At 48.2% G+C, this 20,320-nt stretch overlaps 1 long non-coding RNA gene across 1 annotated transcript; it reads left to right on the forward strand.

The window, feature by feature from the left end:
• Positions 1–7,427: 7,427 nt before the first annotated feature.
• LOC113254417 (uncharacterized) lies at positions 7,428–20,026 on the forward strand. The gene is made up of 3 exons (XR_003315784.3): positions 7,428–7,758; positions 17,220–17,437; positions 19,330–20,026. It is a non-coding gene; the product is annotated as an uncharacterized LOC113254417 (long non-coding RNA).
• Positions 20,027–20,320: the final 294 nt, after the last annotated feature.

Here is a 20,320-nt window from a genome sequence, read left to right on the forward strand (position 1 = left end):
TTCAGCCTCCCAATTTTCTGATCTATTTAGAATGCTTTTGACAGGCTAATCTTTCTAGAACACTTTTATTATGTCACTGCCAAGAAATTCTCTTTAAGAACCTATGATTCCTCGTTGCCACTTTAGAAACGTGATACAGTTTTAAATAGTAACAGCCTATAAATAAGACAGCTTGTTAGGCAAAACAGTTATTTTTTAATCTGGGTTTAAAGGGCAAGTCGAGTTCTGTGTGATGAGGTATAAACACTAACAGACAAGGAAGCAAGAAATCGTAACTCTAGCTTACCCTCTGCATCTAACCAAATCTCCGAGCCTCAGCTTTCATTTTGTAAAACTAAGAAGGTAGCCTTTTTCCTGTTTGAAATCCATGCACAGATGATCTCTTTTGGTTCCTTCCAGCACAAAGATCAATGACTCTAAAAATGCAACCTTCTCTGCCTAGTTTTTTTAAGACCCTCCATAATGTGACCCCGCTCTCTTTCTCCAGCTTACTCACTCACATTTTCTTAAATGCTTTTTCTATTCTGTCAGCTTGTTTTCTCTCTGTGTCCCAGATATGCTGAGTGTAGTCTAGCCCAGCATGAGAGCCACGCCACTTCTCCTGTCTGGAATCCTTCCCTCTGCTCTCTGCGCCTCTAAGACCCACCTATTCCGTAGGCTTGGGCCATCTTGGAGGATTTGAGGCCTTTAGAAGGACATTGCCACCCCACCTGAGCTTCCACTTAGGAGCTCTGTGACATTAGTAACACATGTAAATTTGCTTTGTAAAATGCCTTCACTACATAATTTAGTCCTGTGATTGCTTCATGAGTTAGTTTTGTTTCCCCAGGTAACTGGCTGGCTGGTTGGATTGATTGGTTGATTGATTGATTTCATCAGTCAACAAGGCTTGGCATAAGGTTGAACCATGTGAAGTTGCTGATATTTGACCACTTTTGACCTACAAAGAAATGGCAATTTCCTATGTAAACCTAATAAAGTATTCTAAAAATATTTGTTATTCTTTCCACCCAACGTAGTCCAATCCTCCAAAGCAGGGGAAGCCAACATCTGGGAGTAAGAGTCAAAATTTTGTGGAGGTGATTGCTGCGTTTTCTTCTGTTGGTCATTTTCTATGCTGCGGTTTGGGGGAAAGAGCTACCCCCGGAGGAGTGGCACACTCTCTCTCTCTCTCTGTGAGGTGGGCCTGTGCTTTCAGCGACACCAGACCAAAGCCCTGTGGGATTTGAAAAGACAGATTTTAAACCCAGGTCTTGGCAATGGGGACTCCCCACCTTAACTTTCCACAAAGGAATTAGAGTCACTGAGTGAAGACCCTAGGAATCTAGGTCCTCTCCTTGCTTTCTTTTTGTCCCTAGAATTCAGAGCTTGTCAGAAATGAATAATATGGTCACTCTGCAGCACATGCAGGGTTTTGGCAGGAGAGGTAGTATGAGTTTTGGAATCGAGCGACCTGGCTTAAAATCCTATCTCAGCCACTTATTAGATACATAAACTTGAACAAGTTACTTAATTTCTTTTTTTTTTTAAGATTTTACTTATTTATTTGACAGAGATAGAGACAGCCAGCGAGAGAGGGAACACAAGCAGGGGGAGTGGGAGAGGAAGAAGCAGGCTCCCAGCGGAGGAGCCTGATGTGGGGCTCGATCCCATAACGCCGGGATCACGCCCTGAGCTGAAGGCAGACGCTTAACCGCTGTGCCACCCAGGCGCCCCAAGTTACTTAATTTCTTGAATCCTCAATTGTGTCTTTTGGAAAAGGGGGATAAAAATGGTTAACAGAGACAAACCTTTTCTGTTAAGAACCCCTTCAGATGAAGGGACGCCTGGGTGGCTCAGTCAGTTAAGCATCTGCTTTCAGCTCGGGTCATGATCCCAGGGTCCTGGGACTGAGTCCTGCATCAGGCTCCCTGCTCAGTGGAGAGCCTGCTTCTCCCTTTGCCTGCCACTCCCCCTGCTTGTGCTCTCTCTCTCTCTCTGACAAAGAAATAAATAAAATCTTAAAAAAAAAAAAAAGAACCCCTTCAGATGTTTTATCTGAGATATTTGCCCTTTTTCCTGCAGTAGCTCAAGGCTAGCGGCTCACTCAAGACCTCGGCTCTTGCCTCTCCTCCTATCCACGTACTCATGCTTCCCAACTTGAATTCTTCTGAGCTGCTCCTGCACAAAATTACTAAAATGGGATTTCAGCGTAACATTGGGTTTTTTTGATTATATGGTTTGTTTATTACATGGAGCATATCGAGTTCTAGAATTACATTGGGAAAAGCCACTTACCAGCCGAGGTCAGCAGTGAGGGCCTGACTTATGGGTACACATGACCATTATTCAGTGAAAACTTTTAAGTTTGCATTATCTCACATGAAGCCTGGAAGCTGTGGCTGATCTTCCTGTAAGAGAGAGAGGGAAGCTGAGGAGCGCAGGTGTGGCTTGTCTAAGCTCGCATTGGTCAAGCTTAGGGGTCTCCTGAATTCCGTGCTGACTTCAGGCCATCTTCTCCCCGTGGTGCCTGGCCTCGAGACTCCTGGACATCTTGCCCCCAGCCCCCTGCAACTCCCTCAGGCCATCACTTGCCCCGGCAGAGGAACACTGCCAAGTTGTGCGTGCGTTTGCAGAGGAGGGGAGACTATGACCTATCTCTTCAGGCATTCCTTCATCCTGAGTTTTTTGCTATTTGGCAGAGCCAGAAGGTAGGGCACGTCCAAGGTGTCACTGGCATCTCAGGCCTCTGGGATTCCCTCGTGGGCTCCGGAGCTGAGGGATCCCAGAAAGTCTAAAGCTTTTCTGTCATTTGCCTGCAACTGGGTTGATGACATGGATTTCTTCCAGGTCCCCCAGATGCTTAGGGTGGGTCCAACTTACACTGAAATGGATCCAGTGGGTTCCCAGTCTGGTCCACACCCATAATTCCCGGAGTTGAGTGACTCAGGGTTTTAGAAGATACCTCTGTGCTAACTCACACCTCCTCCCCTGCCATGAGGAAAGGGTGTTGCACACCAAGGGCTGTGTCACCTGTGGGCTGGGAACACATTCTAGGCCTTTCTACCCCAGATTTCACTTAAATCCTGGGGTTCACAATGCAAGCTGGCATTCTGTTACCCTGATTCCAGCCAGAGTATAGTAACATTGCCACAATCCGTGAAGACTCCTTAATGGGTCATGATGTCCTTAACCACCCTCTCTCCTCAGCCAGTTTTAAATTTATTAACTAAAGGAGGGAAGAGGTGTAAGTGGTCTGCATGGAATTTGGGGTAAAGAAGGGTATCTACACAGCCCGGAGGCCAACGTGCAGGAGACTGTGGACTTGACTCTCAGTCACACACTGAAGGTGTGTGCACACAACTACCCTCAGTGCAATGCTCTTGCTGGTGTCAGTCCCCTGTGCTCGGGGACAGCTGAGCTGTGGACCTTTAAGCTTAGTCTCTGAGTTCCTTTCCAGTCCACCAGTGACCCAGCCCCTGAATGTGACACAGCCTCCCCTGGGGGGTGAGTTAGCACCGAGGAATCTTCTGACGCCCTGAGTCCCAAGTCTCCTCAATGCCTCAGCCGCAGGCATCTCAGAAGACGTGCTTCTGGCTTCCACGGAGCCCAGTATGTGCACGCCGAGGACAGGAGTGTTACCCAGACATGGGGAGGAGCCTCTGCGCAGAGACACACCGACATTAACAGACACTCCCTGCTGGAACGTCTTGAGTGTTAGAGCCCGTGCTCTTGGCCACAATGCGGGCAGAACCCGGGCAGCTGGGTGATGTCCACAGTCACCGTTGTGTATATCTGCGTTCATATGTGATTTACACGTTTGCAAGCTCGGAGGTGGATACCGCAGGGCACGAGTTTTGGAAACAAGCACACAGCTTTTAAGCAGCTTCTCATCTTTCATGTATATGTGTCGACCCATGGCTCACAATATATGTTTACTGCTATATTTTTATGATGTTAATAAACCACAAGTTAATGTCCACTTACAGGAGAGCGATTAGGTAAATTGTTATACAATGGGATCATCTGTAGCCATTAAACATGAGACTAACGACGTAGAGAAGTACTTATGATATCCTGCTACGGAAAAAAAAGGGGGACTAAAATTTATGAACTGAATTTTGAATCCCTCCCCACACAAAACCAACCAAAAGCAATGTATTACTACATACGTTCTTGTATACTGAAAAATACTGACTTGATATATACCAAGATTTGTGTAGTTCTCTTTCCTTTTATGTTTTTCTACAGTGGTTATGTATTAATCTTATAATTAAAAAAATGTTATTGCTTTTTAAAAAGGACACTTACAAATTGTTTATTTTGGAAACTTAGGGGGAAGTCTCTGGACCTTCTACCAACATACGCACGCTGTGCACTGAAGTCAAGTGCTGATGACGTGAGTTGAGTCCAGGGGACGCAGGCCAAGGACTGCCGGTCGCGGCTGCACCCTTCCCCTTCATATCCCTGAGCTGATTAGTCCCCAGATCAGACCATACACTGTTCGTAAGGGCGGCGTCACTCACATTCTTAACAGGCGCTGTGGGGCATGCAGGCCTGGGAGGGGCTGCTTCCCCGCTTTGCCGCCCCTCTGTGCCTGGAGCCCGTCCACATTCAGGGAGAAGCGGCAGGAGCTCCACACCTGCTGGTGGCGGGGGCTGCTGGCCCACAGTTGTACCCTTAGAGGCAAAAGGTCCTGTTTGCCCTCACCCAAGCATCCTAACCAAACAAACCCCCAGGGCGAGCTGGAAGGGTAAAAGGAGTCACAAGACGGTGGCATTCAGCCTGAAAGGTCTGGAAAAGGTGGGATGGCAAGGTGCCTTGTGGGGGGAAGGGGAGGGATGGGGGGTTCCTGCTGGCTGTGTTCATGTCCCAGGTATCTCTCACATCAGCCGAAAGCTCCTCTCATCCCTTGCCCAGATGCTGGCCATAGTAAAAATCCCCTTCCTCTGTCCTCCTAAAGGGACACATCATAGTTTGACTTTTGAGGGTCTAGAGGGCACAGGAGCAGTGCAGGTGCTAAGTGAAGGGAGCAAAAACAACAAAAGATGCCACTTATTCATTCATTCATCTGTTCATCTACCGCATGTTGACTGTATACTATGTGGCCCTGGGTTACAGGAGGGAACATGGCAGGTGAGGGCCCCACTCTCATGGAACAGGCCTTCCAGGGTGATGGGAGAGAGATGATAAGCAGGCCAATAATAACTTACAGTGGTAAGTGTAATAACGAAACTATCACATCAAGGCGAGATAGAGAGTTCCTGAGGGCAGGGCTGCAGGGTGCCTGCAGAACGCCCACAGTGTCCACCAGGGGCCCCGGAAGGGAGAGAAGGAAATGATTCTCAGGAAAGTAGGAGGGCGCCCTTCGGCTGTGTGGCTGTGTGTGCGTATGTGGTCATGTGCTGGGGCTCTCCCCTTAGGCTAAGGTTTTTTCCTCCCTAAATTTATCTCACTTAATGGTAAGGAAGACTCCTGGGGTCGCTTTACATGTGGGTCTTTCAGAGAATGGAAGGAATCAAAGAAGCATCGGGGTCCCAGGTAGAGGGAGAAGAAAGCAGGCATCTGGCACGATATGTGCTACACCCTCTTTCCCGGCCTCAGAGCCCAGCTTGATGAACTCCGGTCTGAGCTTTCTGGAGAGAGGCTGCAGACCAACACAGGCACAACTTCTATCCCGAGGACTTTGAGGGCCACGGGCCACAAGCCAGTCTGATTGTGTACAGTGGTATGGGTGTGTGTCCAGAGTAATAAAAGCTCAACCATGCTAATGATTACACTACTATTTTAATGACAAAATAGGAGACAGAATCAGGGAGGGGAACATTCCACACAAATGTGGCTAATGCGGAGGTTCCCGGGCATCCAGAAGCTCTGGGAGGATCCAGGGCCTCTTACACTGTGCAGACATCAGTCTTCTCACAGGGGAGCACTCGAGCAAGCCAGAATGGCAGCCAGGGGCAGGACGGGAGCCTTACCAAGAGGTGGGAAGAGGGAGAGAAGAAGCCATAAGAGGAAAGGGAAAGAGAACCTTCCTTTTCTTTTCAGTCCTTTTTTTTTTTTTTTAATTTTAATCTCTTTTTAGAGAGAGATTGAGAGTCAGCACAAGCAGGGGAGGGGCAGAGGGAAAGGGAGATAGAGAATCTCAAGGACGCTCCATGCTCAGCCCAGAGTCCAATATGGGGCCTGATCCCACAATCTTGAGTTCGTGACCCTGAGATCACAACCCGGAGATCATGACCTGAGCTAAATCAAGAGTTGGATGCTTAACCGACTGAGCCACCCAGGCACCCCTCCTTTCAGTCCTTCCTATTCATCAGTAAGCTGAAAGCGGAGTGTTGGTAGAACACACGCATAGCAAGATGGGAAATAAAAACAATTGCATTGCTTCGTGCAGTGTCTCTACTGCTCAGTAAGGAGGAAGTACACAGGCATATTCAAGCGATGAGTGCAGACTGCACAGCGTTAGGGATTCTGCATGAGTTAAATGCTCTGTATTTGCATGGAGGACAGGTATTGCACAATATAGAGATGAATGGTAAAAATTCATGCTAATAATCTAAACTGTTCATCCGTCTTTATTTGCAACGTTCTATAGCAAATAAAAAACACCACGGCAAACAGAGACCACGGATGAAATGAACAAGTGTTATATTTTAGTACTTTCAAAGGCACTTTTTTCTCTGCTTTTTAAATAGGGAGGCCACGTGTTCATTTTGCACTGGGGCCCACAAATTATGTAATGGCCCTGGCAGGCAGTCTATGTACGTTCTGCAGGTTTAAAAACTTTGTCTGTGTCACCATCCTTGGACCCCGGGGAATCTTGGGAGCCCTCCTCACCTCCTCCTACCTGAGAAAGAGGGGCCTGGACCACCGACGCGCAAAGGTGCTGTAGGGCCGCATCGTCAGAGGGAGCCACAGGGGGGTAAACAGCCTCCCTTTGCTTCTCTTGCCTTTCCTCAAGAACGGTGAAGTCTCCAGGACTGAGCTGAAGGTGCTGTTCACCCTCAGCCAGATTTTCCCTAAGGCTCCAGATCTGCCTGTAACCTGAAACACCTGGCTGCTCCCGGCTCACCTGAAGACAGTCTAGGGGCTTGTGGCCAAAGACCCTACCGGAATAGAATTTTCCCTCCTCTGTGTATTTGTATGTATACGTGTCTGTGAATCTCCGTCAGGGCTTATCTTGGTCGTGGAGCCTCAAAGACTTGAGGTTCTTGCTTGGGACCCGCACGCCAGCACCTCAGTGTGAACAACCGTGGAGTCCGCGCTGAGAACCCATTCCCCTCCCGGGAGTGTGCGCGCTGGGGCTGCGGACTGAGCGGCGAGGCCCGCGGCAGGGTGAGCGGCCGGGAGGCAGCGCAGGGAGGACGGACCTGCCGCGGCGAGCGCCTCCCCCTCCCCCTGCAGGCAGGCGGCGGAAGTGGGGACGTGAGGAGCCCTACCGCTAACAAGTGAGTGAGGACAGGGGAATCAGTCTCCGCCGCCAGCTGGGTGACACCGCCGCAGGCCTGCTGTCAGCGGGCTGGCCTCTCTCCTACCTGCGCCTGGCAGCGGGGAGCCGGGAGGGTCCTGAGCCAGTGAGATGCGTGCCAAGGCGGGCCCTTTCCAAGGCTGCAAACTGCTCCCAGGGGTTTGAGCACGCGGGGGGTTTGCTCCAGCTGATTTGCCTACATCCAAAGAATCAGCCAGAGTCAGCAAACCCTTACAAAAGACTGAGCTCCTAGGAGAGAAAGGAGCTTATGGAAATGCAGCACCTTGGCTTCATCCCAACAAGATCGTGTAGGTTTATCTTTCTATGTTACCATTTTTGGGGGCAATGGGAAATCAAGGAATATTAGGAACATTCATTCATTCAGTGTTTATTATCTACCTATTCTGTAAAAGAAGAGGCTGTTCCGGGAGATGAGACAGACCGAGGGAAGAAAACCCAGGGCACCTTTGAGTGGTGGAAAAGTTTAGCCAGCATTTAAGAAAGTGAATAGTACAAATAATTAGAAAGGCTAAGGGGTTCTGGAGTTTGGACTTTAATTCCTTGGGCAAATGGGAGCCATGAAAAATTTTTTGTCACTGTCTTTGCTTTTGAGGTGTGACATACATGCAGCAAAATTCATCCTTTTTGTCATTCTGACCTTTGTAAATGCGTATAGCCACGTAAATACCACCATGACCCAGCTACAGAACACTCCCACCATGCCACAAAATTTTCTTGTCTCTTTGCAGGAAACCTTTCCCCCAACTAGCCCCTCACAACCACCGATCTGTGGTCCGTCTCTCTGGTTTTATTTTCCAGAGTGTCCTGTACATGGAATCATAGAGCAAGTAGCTTCTTGAGTACGACTTCTCTCGCTTAGAATCCACATCCGAGATTCATCCAGGCTTTTGTATGTCAACAGTCCATTCCCTTCTTTCTGCATCACTATTTTGTCGTGCGGACGTGTCTACAGTGGCCTCGTCCATTCGTCAGTTGAAGAGCTTAGGGGTTATTTCCAGGTTTTGGTGATCGTGAATAGACTTCCTAACAACAGTCATGCACAGGTTTTTGTGTGAGCGTAAATTTTCAATTCACCTGGGCAAATATCTAAGCACGTAAGAGGATTGCTATGTCAGATCGGTGTTTATATCTTTAATTAAAAGAAAACCTTGCCAAACTATTTTCCAAAGCAACTGTAATATTTTGCATCCTTCCCAGCAGAGTATGGAAGTTCCAGTTATTGTGCATCTTGGTATTGTATTTTTTTTAAAGATTTTATTTATTTGAGTGAGAGAGAGATCATGAGCAGGGGGAAGGGTAGAGGAAAAAGCAGACTCCCCGCTGAGCAGGGACTCCCCCCCCCCCCCCGGGGATCATGACCTAAGCCAAAGGCAGACGCTTAACCGACTGAGCCACCCAGTATTTTTATTCTTAACTCTTCTATTAAGTATGTAATAGGTGTGCAGTTGGTCGTGGTTTTAAACTGCATTTCTGTAATGACTAATGCTGTTGAGCATCTTTTCATGGGTTCATCTGCCATTCGTATGTATGTTGGGGTGAAAGACCTGTTCAAGTCCGTTCACGTGACATGATCATAGTTGTGCATGAGGAAGATTATCCTGGCAGCAGGGCACAGCCTTGCTACTGGACGTGCTGCATCAGGACCTTGGCCACATTCCAATACGATCTCCAGGTGGCTTGTAGGCATGTTAAACTTTGAGAAGTGCTACTGTACAGGAATAATTGGAGGAGAGGAAAAAAATGTCAGGATTAATTGTTGCCATACGGAGAAGTCAGGGAGGCTGAGCAGTCAGAAGGCCAAGGAAGTAAGAATCCACACACCTCCTGCTGATTTGCTCTGGAAACGGGGCTCATGGTTTCAGTGCCTGGATTCCACTGCTGGATGAAGGCCCAGGTGGTAGCAGAGAGGGCCTTCAGAGGAAACCATTCCCTGGAACAGCAGACCCACCTGCCCAGGCCTCCAGTCACAGCTGGTGGGACCGGAGTGTGGAGAGAGCTGTCAGTAAGGCTGAACAGGACAGGATTCTGTTTAATCAGTGACGCCAGCCAATACTGACAGTACCTGTGTGTCGGCACGTGGGTCAGTCCCTGGCCTCAGATGAGAGGTCATGGTCTAGATAAGGAGACAGACACAACTGCCTCTCACGTAGACCAATGGCATAGCAAGAGATTTCTCTACAGTTCTGCGTAGTCTCTCCGTCAGCACAGCCCTGTGAGGTGGGGACTGTGATGAGCCTCATTTTTTGGGAAAATATCCACGGGCACAGGGGGACTCAGGGACTCACCCCAGGTCTCATAGCTCGATGCCCACCTGGTCTGGCTCCAAAGGTTGTGTTCTTTTTTTTTTTTTTAAAGATTTTATTTATTTATTCGACAGAGATAGAGACAGCCAGTGAGAGAGGGAACACAAGCAGGGGGAGAGTGGGAGAGGAAGAAGCAGGCTCATAGCGGAGGAGCCTGACGTGGGGCTCGATCCCATAACGCCGGGATCACGCCCTGAGCCGAAGGCAGACACCCAACCGCTGTGCCACCCAGGCGCCCCCAAAAGTTGTGTTCTTAACTGACCATGTGCTAACGAGCCAGGGGCTGTCCAGGAGGACCTCGAGGAGAACTGAGGCAGAAACCAGTGTCCCTGGCCCCAGTAGCTCCCGGTCCTTGCCTCAGTCCCAACTTTGCCCAGAGGGACTGAAGACGTTGAATAGATGCCTAGACACAGCCTTCCAGCTGCCTATGGAAGATTCGGGCATAGGCTGGAGACACCAGGCTTTCTTGTTTGCTGCTCAGCTCCCTGTTGGCCAAGCCTCCGTGGTCATCCTCTGCTCCGGCCCCGGCCTTTCACTGCAGGCAGTGCTGGACAGTATCAGAGCTTGGCTCTCGTTAGATCCCACATAACTGTGGATTTCTCCTCTATCTAAGGAGATAAAGCCCAAGACAGGCTTTTGCTATTTCTCAGCCTCCCCTGACAGCATAGGGTCTGTGCATTGTAAAGATTTCCGAAAAGCAACTCTGCTGTAGTTTTGAGAAGTAAGCCTGGAGATGTGGGTTGGACATGACCCTTGGGATGGCTTTGTAAAGGCCTCACGCCCCCTCGACCCATTAGCTGAACTTTGTTAGCTCCTCGAGTGCAAGGACGTGTATCTCTTTATGTTCCTCTCTCAGTGCCTCCCCGCCGTGCCAGCCCAAGACAGATGTGCTGACAACCTTGGGGTGCTGGAGCTTGGAGGGGCTGTGGTTCATAGGAGCGAGGGGCACAGACTCTGGAGCCGGGCTGTCGGGCTGAATCTCGTTCTTGCCACTTACTAGTGATGTGACGTTAGGCAAGTAACTTAACCTTTCTGGGCCTTAGTTTTTCCTCTGTAAGATGTAAAGGATAGTCCCTCCCTCCTACAGTTGTTGTGAGGTTTAAATGAGTTGTTACAAGTAAAGTGCTTAGAAAAGTAGTCCTCAGTAAGCACAAATAATAAGCATAGTGGAAGGCAGCTGTGTTTGGAATTAGACCTGGTTTGCAATTTCAGCTCTGTCCCGTTCTAGCAATAACCTCCAGCAAAGTACTGAGCCTGAATTTTAGCTTCAACCTCTGAAAAATGGGGACAAGACCTTCATCGGAGGATGAAGGAGAGGATTAAAAGCAGTGAAGAGCTGGCCCAGTGCCTCCCCTGAGTCAGACTGCTGCAAACACTGGGTTTCTTGATCCATTATCTGCCTGATCTGAGGGTGAGGGAGACATGGCTGCTGTCTTGTCACTCTGCTGAGGTGCCCTTGGCTCCATCCAGGATAGAATCAACTGGAGGTTGTGGGCAACAGGGCAGCTGGGCTGTCCGGAGAGAACCTACCACTTCTAGGGGAGAGCTAGCAAGACAGTTCAGGGGGAGGCCTCGAGAAAGATGAGCAGGATAACCCTGCCCCAGAAAGCAAATGCAGAAAGTGTGACAACTGCACTGGCCCAGAGGAGCAGAGAGAAGGCTGGATGGATGCTGGGTCTCTCCCACACCACGGTTGCCTAGTACCTCTGTGCATCTCTGCCCTTGGCAATCTGCTGGGAGCCTTGTCCTGTCACACGGCAGCAGCTCACTACCTGTTTCTATGTATTTCAGGCTCCATACAGACAAATCTGTGCCCTTTGCAAAGCTCATGGACAAAATCAGAGTAGTTCCAGGAAAGTGGGGTCACGAACAAGGACGAGGAGATAAGAGCAAACATCTGCCGAAGATCAGTGGAGAAACCCTGACTCTTGGTGTAAATATCACCCAGGGTGGCCAAGGACATGGTCTTCTGGGTTTCTGGGCAGTTGGCCGTAGGCAGGTGGTCTGATGAGGCCGTTTGTCACCTTCGTCTTCTGATGCACCACCATCGTGACCATAACAGTGGCGCCCCTTCACCCTTCTCGGTACAGTCTTTGGAAGTCCCTGAAGGAGGGGCGCATGGAACTGGGGGGGAGGGGAGCTGACTCCAGAGAGGTGGGAAGGGCTAGATCCCAGAGGGTCTTGACTGCAGAGCCAAGGAACCCGGCTTGCGTAGGGAGGGCAACAGTTAGCCAGTGATGGACTTGAAGCAGGGGAACAGAATGATTTAATGGGTGTTTTAGAAACTCCTTTCACAGCTGTGTGGAGGATAAGCTCCTGGAGAAGATAAAATGTTGGCTTATTTTTTCTTAAATATGCTATATTTTTAAAGTGAAACCTAAATCACCAACTTAGCTTTTCTCTATGTAGTTTTTATTTGATCTCTTTAAAAGGTTATGGGAAACTTTTATTATCTTGAGCCTCTGATGATGCCATAATTTGCTCTCTCCCCAAGATGTGAAACAGGCATAGGGAAATAAAGCAACCTTCCCAAACTTGTGCGGTGGGTTTTGGCACAACCAGGAAGGATTTCACGCAGTCTGGAGTCTCAGAATTGTGCTCTAAGGAGATCCTGTGGCCATCCACCCACACAACCAGGTTCACACTTACTCTCTAAAAAGTCACTTTGGACTTAGAGCACACCCAAGCTTTGGAAACTGGGCTCCAAGTTCAAGTCCCACATTAGACATTTACAGATCACTGCCTCAGTTTCCTTCTGCATCACTGGGCTCACGTTGTTAATGTTTCTTAGGGAGTTTCCTGCCAGTTCCTTCACTGTGTTATAAATGTAAACACAGTACCAAAGTTTGCCTGCAGCCCAGTGTGGCTCCTCGGGAAATGTGAGCAGTAAACAAATGTTGAGCAGAGAAGTCAATGTTGACTGCCTTCTCTTCCAGTACTGCGGACGTATCTTTCCCTTTACCGTGAAAACTGGCCTGGCCCCATGAGTCTGGCAGCAGCGTCATCACTGGCTCAGAGCTGAGATGCTGCCTTGAGGTTGCCCACTGCCCTCTGTCTCGAGAACACTCCCGTCAGAAAAGATCTGTACGCAGAGGATGTCATGAAGCTGCATGTGTCGTGTACTGTGGATTTCACAGAAATGTTTCTGTGATCGTAAGTGGAAAATGGTGTACCTTATATCACTTTACCTAACTGATCTCCCACTCTATCTGCGCTATTCCCAAAGGTCACATAAATGCATCGCCGTCCTTTATACAAAAGGCTTCCACATTGTGCAGTGACAAACAGGTGAGCTTCTGTACGATCTGTACAGAATATACTGTAATCCCGTGTGGTGCTTTGCTCCCAGTCCATACCCCACGCATCTACCCTTGAGTCTTTGAAGGCAAAAAAAACAGGGGAAAAACCTTAGGTCATAGAAGTAAACAAAGTTTGAGCTTTTTAAACAGGATGTTGTTGGACTCAAATTGGACTTTGGGCTAAGGGGAATGGACAGTGCCTTTAACCACCACCTGAGGCTTCCAAAGAAAAGTACGGCAGGCTTGAAAGGAATCAAGCTTCAGGCAGGTTAGGACTTTTCCAAAAAAGAAAAAAAAAAAACCCAGAAATCTGTACTTTTTGAGCAAGAACTGGGAAGATAGTCTCAGTTCGCTTAATAAAAGCATGTTTAAACCTATCTCGGAGATGCGCCTGTAAGACACCCTCTCCAGAAAGCAGAGATGGGCGTGGGGAAAGGTGGAGGTCACTTGATTTTCCCGCGGAGAACTAGGTGAGGTCCCAACAAGATCCAGCATCCCCTGGAGGGGAATAAAGCTCTGAGCAGCACAGCTGGCGCCGTATTTCACCGGGACGCCCTCTGGGCCCTGTTCTCAGCACTCAACACCCTCAGTTTCTCTAAATGAGACGCTAACCTGGAATAAGACCGAGCTTACGAGAGGACTCACATTCAGCTCAGGCCTTAATGGGAGAGGGTGGCAAATAGTGACCACAGGTGGCAAAAATCCGGGTGGGAGAAACACCCTCGTGTGTGCCTCTCAGAAGGCCGAGGTGTCCCGTCCATATTATACTAGGAGCCTCTACTCTATCTTGACTTTTTAAAAAACTCAGAGACCATCCTTATATTTCCAACCTGTCACTTAGGTGTTTTGTTTCACTACCAGATGTATTTCTATCATCAAATGATCATTTCATAGCTTCGTTTTAATTGTTCTATTTTCCCCCAAGCCCCCTTCCCTGGGCCAGATGGGGACCCCAAAACACAATTACCATCAATTATTATCCCAGGGAATTCAGGAAAAGCTTAGAATAATATCCCTTGAGATCACTTTCTAGAATCAACATTTCACAGCAAGGCTGAATATTTCTTCCTTTTGCCACAAGAAAAAAATAATTCACTGGAGAAATCATGTTGCCGATGAAACTGAAAAGAGCGCACAAAGTCAAATGTCCCCCATAAATCTTACAGCTGGAGAAATGAGAACAGCTTCCCTAAAAAGGGATGAGGCTAAAGGGAACTATGTTATCATGTTGAGCCGTGTTTACAGGGTTCAAGTTTAGGGGGCACATAATCATCAGGATAAAACCAGCTCGCTAACTTTGTTTTTAAATGTATTTGAAAAAGTCAAATAAAGCAAAACTAAAAATTTACAGAGGGCCGGAAGAGTGTTTGTTTTAAAGAATGATTTTCTTTGCCCAAATTTCCAAGTTAATAGTTAGAATTTATTATTAAATTGTGAAATTGGCATTTGAAAAGCTATATATCCGTTTAAACCAGGCTTGATTCGTACGTCTTTACCACTCCATTATAACTACCTGTTCTTTCTTCCCCCCATTTATCCTTATATCATAGGCATTGTTTCCATGCTATAATCTTCCTTCATAATTATCCTTTAATACATACATTAATATTCCCAACCACTAAACGCATAATACATTTATTATTCTCTTTTTGAGAATTTCTAATTTCTCACTATTATAAATATTGCTACAATGAACATTTTAGGGACTTAAGCTTATATTTTTAGAAGTAGAAATAATGGATTAAATAGTATGTATATCTATATGTGTCTGGGTATAGTTTGCTAGATTGTTTTTTAAGAAGATTATATATAGTTATCCAGTCATTAGCAATGAATGAGAAACTTGTTCCCACCAACTTTGGGTATTAAGATGTAAAATTTGCTCATTAAACAGCAAAATAATTTACCTGAAAGCTTTAAAATTTTTAGGAAGGCAAACGTGGCCATCTTTGTCTCTGCTTCCCTAAGCTGCTTTTTGCTTAGAAAGTTATTCCCTTCCTCCTTCTAGAGCATTGGATCTGCAAATGTGGGGAAGGCAGGTGCTCTCCCTGGCTTAAGCCACACCCCCTAAAACTACATCAAAACATCTGGAAGTGCGTCCTGGGCCCTGTGTGCATCCAAGTCTACCATTGGGGTAGAAAGTGGGGATCAAAGTCTGCTTTGAAAGGGCCAAATAAGGAAAAAGGTATTGGGGACATCGAGGCAACGGTTTCCTTTCGTGAAGTTTAATCGAAGGCAAAGAGATAATGAAAGTAACTTGAAGAAGCAGCAGTGTCAAAGAAAGGCGCTTTTGACAAGGAATAGCTGAGGTGCGTAGGTTTGAAGGCAGAGGGACGGATTCCCTGGAAAGGGAGAGAATGATGCGAGAAGCCGAGAGAAAGATGAAGCAAGCAGGAATGAGGGGAAGGCATTGGCCCAGGGAGAGGGTCAGCATAGGTTGAAGGGAAATCATTCTTGCTGAAAGAGATGTGAAAGAGGGAGTCTGGGAGGAAACGCCAGGATGTTTCGAGGTGCGGGAGTTTGCTTCAGCTGGCCCTAAACTTTGCAGGGGTGTAGGAAACTCTAGGGAGGGGAGTCAGGGCAGTGGAACCACTGTGGACAGCCACTGTGGAGAAGGGGAAAAGAAATTAAAGCAGCGTATGTACTAGGTGCAGCCAATTTGGTTAACTGGTCAACAACACTCCCGATGAAAGTCCCTATTGAGAAAGGACAACCAACTAATGACTAAAATTAGGGTTGGAGATGATTCGCTGTCATCTATTCACATTATCCTTGTAAGTTTGTGCCCCTGAGCTGGCCGCATCCATTATATCAGCTGGGATTCAATCAGAAAAGCCAACTATGCATGATATAGAATGAGATCTTTTTAAATGTGGGTTAGAACTGAAGCAATCGTGGGACTTGGTGGAGAAGTCTTCCCAAGACTCTTGCCTCTGCATGTGGCATTGGGACTGAAGTCACCGTAGGTCAGCAGGGACTGAAAACGGGATATGCGGTGAGGGACAAACTGGAACTCATGAGGACAACTAGTGCCCACATTATGTCCCTGCCTCTAGCTTCGAGGATGCAGGTGGCCTGCGGAAGCAGCTGGTGCCCTTTGTCAGAGCTGCACATGTACCTGGCCCAGGACCCGAGGGAGATGGAGCCCCATGTCAACAAAGTAGGCCAACAGAGGCCTGACGACATATGTGAGCTGCCACGGTGCCTGCTGCCTCCACAGACCTTGGGAGCGTGGAAATGGCTGCCTCATTTTTGTCTGCCAACTCTCACCCAGGACCGAAAGTATAAGGGGCAGTGAATTCTGGAAAACTTGGCTTCAGTGTGCTGATACCTTAAACCTCACCACACACACACTGAGTCCATGTTCAGAGTTGTCTTTTGTTTTTTTGTTTTTTAAGAGAGGGAGCGAGAGAGAATGGGGGAGGGGCAGAGGGAGAGGGAGAGAATCTCCAGCAGACTCCCGGCTGAACAAGGAGCTGGACTTGGGCTGGATCCCACAACCTTGAGATCATGACCTAAGCTGAAATCAAGAGTCCACGCTCAACCGACTGAACCACCAGGCGCCCCCAGAAGTGTTGTAAAGCACTGCATAGACTCACGCAGGAATCTGAGACGTGAAGTAGACTGCAAGCAACATTTGAGTTTTATAAGAGCAGAAACGCCAGCCCAAAGGTTACAGTTTGGACCCAAAGTCACATCTTGGGTTTCTGCTGAAATGGTGACATTTAAAACGTCGTTTTCTGGTCCTACCCGTGAGTGCGAATGGAAACGCCCTCTCAGCCGGCCTCGGCCTGAGCGCCAGGGAAGCTCCTAACGCCAAGTGTTTTGTGTCATTGCAGCAAGAAGGCAGGGTCCAGAGGCATCCCCAGCGTTTTTAGAAATGTGGCCTTAAGCGAGTTTTTCTCATTGCAGCACACCCTTGCAGCACACCTGGAGGTGCTGGGGGCCGGGGGGGGGGGGCGGGGAGTCGGAACACTTGCACAGTCGGCACCTTTGTAAACCTTGCGGGCTGGGAGCAAATGACTCTCGTGGGGCAGCTCCACTGTGAACCTGAAGACGCGGCAACGTCCCGGCCCCTCACAAAGCTGCTCACATATTTGCTGTCCAACGAAGCATGGCTGAAGTAACACAGTCTCCTTGTTGCAGGTTTAGCTAGCTGCTGCGTCAGCTAGCCTCCCGGCCCTGTGGCTTCCGTTCCCTGCGGTGGAGGTGGCCGGCTGAAGAGCAGGCCCTCTTGGCCTGAGGGAGGGGGACCACGTCTGCTCTGGCATGAGCCCTGCCTGCTTCCTCTTGCACCCGGCCTGGGACACGAAGGCAATCAGCACGAGGACAGAAGTGAGACAGCCAGCTCCTCCCTCCTGCAGGTAAGCTCAGGTAGCCATGCTCAGTGCCTCGGAGAGGGTGACGTTTTGGTCAGACTCAGACACCATTTAGTTTTACTACACACGTGCAACCAAGCTATGCTGGAAAGCAGAGCCATTTAATAGGACGTGGATTGGAAGGATTTTGGAAAGTGTTCTTGGAACTGTGAAAGGCTGGATTCCCAAAACTCTGCTCCCTCTCTCCCTTTTCTTTCCTCCTGGGTTTCCTCTTCCTTCTCCCCCCTTCTCTTCTCTGTCCTTCATTCTCATTCCAGAAACACGTAAACCGACCATGTGTTGATTGGACCCGGGCCTGTGGTGGGACCTGGGGAGGGTGAGAGGACACAGCCTCCGCCCCAGGGAGCCGATTAATCAGTACAGCATTGCCCTGAGTGGCCGGCACAGGCAGGTGTCCGCTGAGCTGAGTCTTGAAAGAGAAAGCAGGACGTACCTGGTGGTCTCCTTTGTTCTTTAGTTCTCATTTCTCTGCCCGAATGTCCTCTTTTCATACCCTTTGCCACCACTAGACTGTCTGAAGAAAGGGGGCAGCTGGCAGCCAATAGGAAACCTTGAAATCACACTTCCTGTGGGCATCTGTGGGCCGCATCTCCTGGGTAAAGAAATCATTCTCAAATGCCAAGCTCTCTAACTTCCTGACTCCCCAGAGGCACCCAAAGTAAAGTTCCAGACACCTAATCACTGGGCCACTTTTAATTAAGGCCTCTCAGCTGTGTCGGCCTATTAAAATTTCTGCAATTCTCAAAACCCAAACATACTTCACTTTCAAGGCTCTTTCCTGTTATTCACAGTTTTCTGGGCTTCTTGTGCTAGATTTTGTTGTTGCCTTGGCTTTCTCTCGTGCCCCATCCATACCAAAGCTTGTAAGGTAGCCAGAAACTTAAACGTAATTGGGCTCACAGGGTGAGAGCCGAATTTATCATCCACCCATCCCGTGGTTCACCCCTGCCCTCCCAACAGCAACCTCTGGTCCCTGGCCCAGCTGTAACCTGAAGGTGCTAATTGCCAGGGAATCGTAAACAGCTGTTAAGGGAGGGGCTTGAGAATGCTGACGTCATAGCACTGGACCTGCAAGAGGACACTGAGCGAAGTGTGAGATTGCTCTGGGACGGCAGGTGAAAGTTAACAAACAGGTAAGGGGCCTTTGAAACTAGATACCAGGAGAGATGGGCTTCCTGCAGAATCTTGGGGAGCCGCGTGTCACTTCTCTGCACTGCCTTCTGGGTGCTGCAGCGGGACAATCTGGGGGCCTTGGAGGCTTGCTGTGGGCTTGATAACCAGAATGCTGCCCTTACGTTATAGAGCAAATTAGAAAGGTGCGAGGTGGGGGTTGGGGGTTGGGGTCCCTGGGCCAGCAGCACCTGTGTCACCTGGGAGCTTGTTAGAAATGCTGGATCTCAGGCTCCATGCCCAATCTACAGAAACGGACTGCATTTTAACACGATCCCCAGGTGATCTGCACGCACATGACCATTTGTTACAGAGTTTTATGGCTAGTAAGCCCTGTCACATACATAAAATCCTCATCTGAGGAAAGCAGAGGCAACTGGGGATTTGAGGTGAGGGACTCCTCTAAGGTCATAGAACTGGAACTAGAAATTTCTACCTTCTACCTGTTTGGAGTTCTTTGTGCTGTATCTCTACGTATCCTGGCAACAATCAAGAAAGAATCATGGTTCCCAGGATACTTTTGTTGAGCTCTCGCCTCCTGCCAAGCACTGCTCTAAGTGAGTTGTTAATCTCACTAGACTTATGAGGTGGGACTTTTATTTTTCTCCTTTCTCAGCTAGCGAAGTGGTGGGGGTACCAGAAGCAGCTAGTGTATTCCAGACCTTGTTTGAGTTACCCACCTGAAAGTTGGGTTTTGGATTTCCCAGCAGTGACTGGGGAGCCGCAAGGAACAAGAGGATGACGCAGACACGGGGACCTAGCAGTGAAGCGTTGGGTAAGTCACCTCACCATCCTGCACCCAGCCTGCTGGCCAGCCTCCACCCAATCTGCCGTGTGGCATCTTGGGATAATTTCCAATCCAGCCGTCCTACAAAAATGTCTGAGAATGACTTAAAACTCCCCCTTGCAGCTGCATCACACCCTTCCAAATTTGAGCTGGCAAGAGGATACCTTGAAAGAAGGGAAGGTGGTTGGGTCTGGAGGATTTCCTACAAACCCCACACCACAGACTGAGTTAGCTGCCAATGAATCAGGAACACATAGTACTCAACAAGCTTCTCTCAGAATGTGCGCTGTTTAATAACCTAGGGAATCGCTGTTTCTCCAAACAGTTGGGGTTTGTTAGCAAATCCAGGCCCTCTGAAATCCAGTTTGAAATGCACTGTCAAACACGCCACACTCTCCAGGGCCAGAATAATGCATCTTTGCTTTATCCACAGGAGACTATTTCCCAATAGTACCATTTGGTGGTTGTGACTCAGAATGGGGTCTGATTAGGACCAAGGTTTAAAAAACACCTGACCAATTATGCTGAGTAAATGCAGCTTAAAACAAATCCCAAGCGCTGCTTTAGTCACAGTGCAAAGGGACACACACTTGCTGCTTCTATTTTCAGAAAATTAATGAACGATTTCAGTTATGGCAAAACAACCCTGCAGACAAGGGTCAGTTTGCTCTTTTAATCAAGAAGCTTTGCCAAATATTTACTAAAATAGGGCAGACTCCTTGTAAAAGTATAAATAGTTTTGTTTCTTATTTAAAATAAAAAGGTCCATAGCACCTTATATGGTCTGATCCTTTGATGGCACTCAAGTGTTTTTATAGTAGGATTTCCATTGTGGTCTCTGCTAAGAAAAAAAGAAACAAGATTGCAGCACGAGGTCAGAGAAAAATGATGCTTCACATAAAAATCTGATA

The sequence above is a fragment of the Ursus arctos genome, unplaced genomic scaffold (assembly GCF_023065955.2).
Source record: "Ursus arctos isolate Adak ecotype North America unplaced genomic scaffold, UrsArc2.0 scaffold_12, whole genome shotgun sequence".
In the NCBI taxonomy this organism is placed as follows: Eukaryota; Metazoa; Chordata; class Mammalia; order Carnivora; family Ursidae; genus Ursus; species Ursus arctos.